A 6,000-nucleotide genomic window follows, 5' to 3' on the forward strand; every position below is an offset into this window, starting at 1 on the left:
CATGGATATTACTAATTATGATAGCACTAAAATGTATTATTTTTTATGTTTTCATGATCCATATGTGTAATCCATACATCTCCCGTTTTGTACTTGGCTGAGTGCAAGGCTCCTAGAAATGCTTAGTGTATACAACTAACTCAGAATGATTCAAATGTAAGGAAATATCAAAGGCCAATCAAAGTCAACAATGGGGACAATTATTCTGACTTTAATGAACATATAATAAGAATAAAATGTCCAAAATAGGAACTAGTTCTATTACCTTTGTTTTGCATAGAAAACATTAAGGTCATTTATCATGTAGTTCAAGGTGGCAGACCATATTTATACTTTTGTCACCAGTTCTTGAGACCTTCAATGTCAATAATGAAGTACAAAAAATATAACGAACTCATGAGCCAAGAGAACATAAGGGAGATAAAGTGAATAAGAAATGCAAACACATTTCTGGGAAATGGGAAGTGGACGGAGCGCATATTGACCTATATTGAGGCACAAAGAGGTGACATGGAGGAGCCAGGACCCTGGAGAGGCTATGGGCTTGATGTCACCTTCCTAGGGGTAGGAATGAGAAGGACAGGGGATACTGAAAATAGTGCCAACACTTCAAAGTCCTACAGATCAACTACTACCAATCAGGCCTTCTCCCACCAGGCATTCATCCAAACACAACCTAGGGAATAAAAAAATAAAACAATAAACACAAAGCCAAGACTTGTCTCAAAAGAAATGAAATTAACTATTCTAGGAAAACTAAGGCTTCCATTAGGGTTCTTGTTCCCCATAATAAAACCCTTCTTCTCATCCTTGCTTTTTGGGGGTCAAGGTCTAAAGGCACTCAAGGGAAAACGGTTTAGCATTTGGTCTCGGCGCTAGAAATGGAAACCCACAGATAAGGAAAAATAACTTGCCCAATACGTGGCCCTGCAGAGCTATTTATAGAGACACAATAATGTTGGTTTCCAGCTTTTAAAATGAACCGCACTCCAATTACAGAGGACCTATAAAAGTTACAGCACAGAACATAACTGTTGTGACAGTGTAGTTGACAGGTTAAAGGGGCAGAGCAGTGGAGGAGAATTTGCGTAGGGTCGTGTATATCTTTATGAGGACAGGAATCCAAAGATGCTGACTGACGTGGATGGAATAACAGATAGTGGTTCAATAGGTTATTTCAAGTTTCAAAGATACCTGCTAGAAGCATGGAGAATAGTGATATAAACATATTACTGAGAAAAATCAAGAAGAAGAAGGTGGAGGGGAGGGAAAGGAGTGACAGTTCAAGTGAGGTAAAACCTGATATTTCATTCTGGGGAATTGCTAGATATCCAAATTTGATAAACTAAGAAATAGAGTAAGAATATAATTTATAATTATTAGGTTAACCTCAGAAAAACCCAAAACCTAGTTTAAAGTGGTTTCCCCAAGAGGCAACCCTGGGGGCAGGGGGGCAGTCCTTCCTAATTTAAATCCTTTCTGTGCACTACTACATATATATTACATATACAAATGTTATTTTGATTGAAAAATCAACAAATCAAAAAGCACTAAATGAACTCTTAATGTAAGTTTGTCACAAGTACTTTTTATTGGCTTCTATTGTTCATCATATATGATTAATAACACTTGTGTTTATTACATTAGTCGTAACAGCTGTGCTCTGTATGTGTTTCTACTACTGACATATGAGCTGGTCCCGAAGGTGCTGAGTGGTCCTCCCTTTGGGGAAGTGCTTTCTTATTCGTTGACAGATAAGGTTTAACCAGGAAATGGGTGAATGGAGAAGAGTGAGTTCAGAGAGGCGTGACAACATATCCCTGGCCAGGTCAGCGGAGCAGAACGGACAGTGAGGGCAGTGGGTTTAGGTATTGCCAGCCTGTAAGTGGCTTTGACTCCAGATGGTGCCTTAATCGTCATTGCTTTCTTCTGTGAACCAGCCCAGACTAGTTGAGGTCAAAGTGAAACTGGACCTGGACACCAGGCCTTGGTTGGAAGGTGGACATGAGGGTCTTGGTGGCCAACAGGTCTCCCCAAGCTCATGGGGTGAGAGAGAGAGAGAGGGAGACCATTCACAAATGGGGTACGGGGCAGGTTGGGCAAGATGGAGTGGAAGGTAAATAATTGGATGTGGTGATTGAGGTACAAAGGATTGGATGAACTTTAAAAGCAGAACCAATTCCCAAGCTTTCATCCTGATGTTTAAAACAGAAAGAATAATTGTCCAGTTTCTGACTAGAATCCCTCCCTCAAATGTAGAGCGTTGTCCTCTAAGAAGAGAAAGTCTCTGGCGCTGAATGATTTCAGTGGTTTATTCTCTCATCATGCCAATATTTACACAGCGGCCACCTCCAGAATAGTTTTTCCTGGACCAGAAGAGAAGAAACATGTCCCACGTGTTTCTTTTTCTAGCTACTTTTTGCCCTAAGGAGAAAAACAAAAAGGATTTTGGAAATCTAAGCATCCTCGCTAAGCCTTAGAGATTTAAAAAAAAAATCTGTCGTAGAGAACTTGTGTTTCTTTTGGTACGAAATAAAATACAATAACTGGACAGTAACCTGGAGACATGGTGCTTTGGGCTGACGCAGAGGGAGATGTTAAGGCCTGGGGGTACTTGCTCCTCCATGCTGCTTTTGGGTGACCTCATGCCAGCCCACAATGTTCTTCCTGTGCACACAGTAGGATCCGATCCCTGTCCGCTTCTCTGAGAGACTGAACCCCTTTTATTTAGTTCTGTCAGCTGAGGCTCTTCACACACCCTCAGCAGCCTTTTTAAGGACTGTTCTTTCCCCACCTCTTGGATCCCACTTGGTTTTGCTCTGGTTGTAAGGAAGAGGGAGAACATTCCTTTGAAGTCCAAGAGCTGTTTCTGAGACGCTGAGAATTTTTCACGCAGGCTGGGAGACAAGGTAAAATACTCTGACGCTTTTTATTGAGAGCACAGAACGTGCCAGACATCGTGCTGGATGCTTTCTACATATTACCTTATCTAATCCTCAAAACGATAATGTAGGAAGTGGTATTGTTTTCATTTCACAAACAAGGAAACTGAGCTCTAAGATACTGAGTAACTTACAAGGACACCCAGGAGACGGTACCACGTAAGGGCTAATTAAGGGTGTGAGACTTCGTGGGGTCTGGGGGCATTGGGGAGATGCTGGGCAAGGGTCTAAAATGAGCAGTTAGAAGGTGAACAAGTTCTGGGGATCTAATGTACAGCATTGTCATGATAATAGTACTGTGTTATATGCTTGAATGTGGCTAAGGCACCGGATCTTAAATATTCTCACCACAAAAAAGAAAATGATAATTATGTGACGTGATGAAAGTGTTAGCTAATGTTATGGCAGTAATTGTATTGCCGTATTTAGGAGAATGAAATCAATGCGTTGTAAGGTACATAACCTTTAAGGTTAAATGTATATAATGTTATATGTCAGTTACATTTCAAAAACAAAACAATAAAACCATTACTCAATACTGCTGTGTGTGTGTGTGTGTGTGTGTGTGTGTGTGTGTGTGTGGTGTGTCTCCTGATACCTTCTTTGTCAATTTTAGTGAAAATCTTTGCTCAAAGGGAAAACTGTAAGGCATTTACTGTAAGTAATTGTGTTCAGGGCCAGCTCAGAATAAATTTGTGAATCACAGAAGTTTATCTTTGATTTATTCCACATCCTACTTCAGGATCCCTTTCAAGATCTTTTTAGGATGTTCACCCTTATTCATAATAAGAGAACCGCAAGGTAAAACCACACAAAGACAAGGCTGCACCTGCCAGATTAGCGACCATCCAAAATTTTGCCCACGTAGTCCAGGCACTCGGAAGTGGTGATGGTGGCAACATTATTTGGTATAATTATGGGAAGGGAAATTTGGCAATATCTATCAAAATCACAAATGAATTTACTTTTTGTTCTAACAATGTCACTTACGAGGCTTGTACAGATACACTGGCATGTGTGTGAAATGATGAGTACACAAGTTTATCCATTGCAGCACTCTGAATAGCAAAAGATAGAAAACAACCTGAATGTCCATTAATAGGGACTGCGTAAGTCAATTATGATATAGCCATTCAATGTAATAGCCTACAGCTGTGGAAAAGAATGAGCAAGCGCTCCTTGCACTTTTATTGAAAAATCTCCAAAACATATTGTTAAGCAAAATAAGCAAGATAAAAAATAGTACACATTATATACTACATTGTGTGTGTAAAAAATGACAAAGAATTTACATTACATTCATATTTGCTTGACTATGCAAGAATGCATAAAGACACTGGAAGGATGCATATGGAACTAGGAAACTAGGTGGTATCTGTGTGTGTGTGTGTGTGTGCGTGCGAGAGAGAGAGAGAGAGAGAGAGAGAGAGAGAGAGAGAGAGACAGAGAGAGAGAGACAGACAGAGACAGAGACAGAGACAGAGACGGAGAGACAGAGAGACAGAAGAGGAAGAGAGATTATTGGGGAGAACTGGGCATATAGGGACAAGAATGGGAGGTAGCCTTTTTACTGTAAACCTTTATACCTTTGGTTGGTTGGTTTGTTTTATAAGCCATGTGAATGTGTTTCCCCTCAAAATTCTTTTCAAAGTCACTTTTCCATGAGCACCAAACTTTCATTCAGTCCTTTGGATCCACACTTGCTGTGTCTTCTCTCTAGTATTTGGGAGTCTTCTCACAAGACATCACTTTGCATGAAAACTATCCTCTCTGTTCAGTTTTCTTCTACGATGGCTGACTAAGTTACCCTCACAAGACTTAATGTCTGCATTCTCGCAGGGGCCTCTATGAGATAATAATTTGGCCCAAGAGTGACTTGAATGGTTGGAAATCTATCTGGGCAGGACGATGGGGAAATATTCTAGGACTGGTGTGTGTTTTATGGGTACTCCTCAACTTGTACTCCATTAAGTTGGCCCTGCTGGTTTTCTAGCTAGTGGTTCACATTTATTGAGCACCTACTATGTGCTAGATTCTATTTTAAGGGCCATTTGTTCATTTACCCATTTAAGACTCACAGCAACATTATATAGTGGATACTATTATTGTCTCTCTCATTTTACAAGTGATGAAACTGTGGCTCAGAGAGAGGCAGCTTTCCCAGGGGCTTTATTTATTACATAGCTTATGACTTGGCAGAGCCAGGATTTGAACCCAGGTAGTTCTGATACAGAGCATGTGCTCACGAGCACAATAGCATTTTCCCTGGTGTCTCAGAGTTCAATGATGCCCCAAACCTTGGGAAGCAGGGGAAACTGCTAGTGGGGTAAAGAAGAGGGGCCACTCCCAATAATTGCCACTAAAAAGGCTTAGAGGGAAAGGCTCAAGAAGGGAAAACAAATCCTTCCTCATCAGTCAGAAAACATCAGAAAAGGGAAAGTCAAAACACTCAGCAATCCCTACATAACTCATTTGAAATAGAAACAAAATAAGCCAACCTAATTCTGACCCCCCAAAATGTTTAAATATAAATTAAGGGATGAATGTTTACTTCCTTGAAGAGTTTTTCTTTTTAATTCCGAAAAGAATATGCCAGGTAATGCGTTTAAATAACAAGCTAAAATTCACTACATATAATACAATAAATACAATTTAAATGCAATTTTTCTAAGAAAAGAGAGACCTGTGGGTAATATTCCTATAGTTTCCCAATATTTCTGAATTGGAAAGTTCAGTCTTGGGGAAGCAAGGACTGCACATAGCAGGTGGGGCAGACTTTAGGACAAACTGCTAAAGTGACCCACCACATCTGACATCCAAACAGGTAAGCCCAAGGCACACTTGGGTTATACTTGTCACACAGTGTTTAGGGACGTACGGGCTGTGGCTAAGGTACTCATGACATCCCGTGACATTTATCAAGGCTCTATCATTAGAGCCTGGCAAAGGGCCCTCTGTAATATTCCATGGTGTACCCAAAGTTACACACACACACACACACACACACACACACACACACACACACGCCTTTGCATGTCAGTTGTCATTCTGTCTCCAT

Source organism: Rhinolophus sinicus, chromosome 2 (assembly GCF_057876585.1).
Source record: "Rhinolophus sinicus isolate RSI-liver-muscle chromosome 2, RSI-T2T, whole genome shotgun sequence".
Lineage (NCBI taxonomy): Eukaryota > Metazoa > Chordata > Mammalia > Chiroptera > Rhinolophidae > Rhinolophus > Rhinolophus sinicus.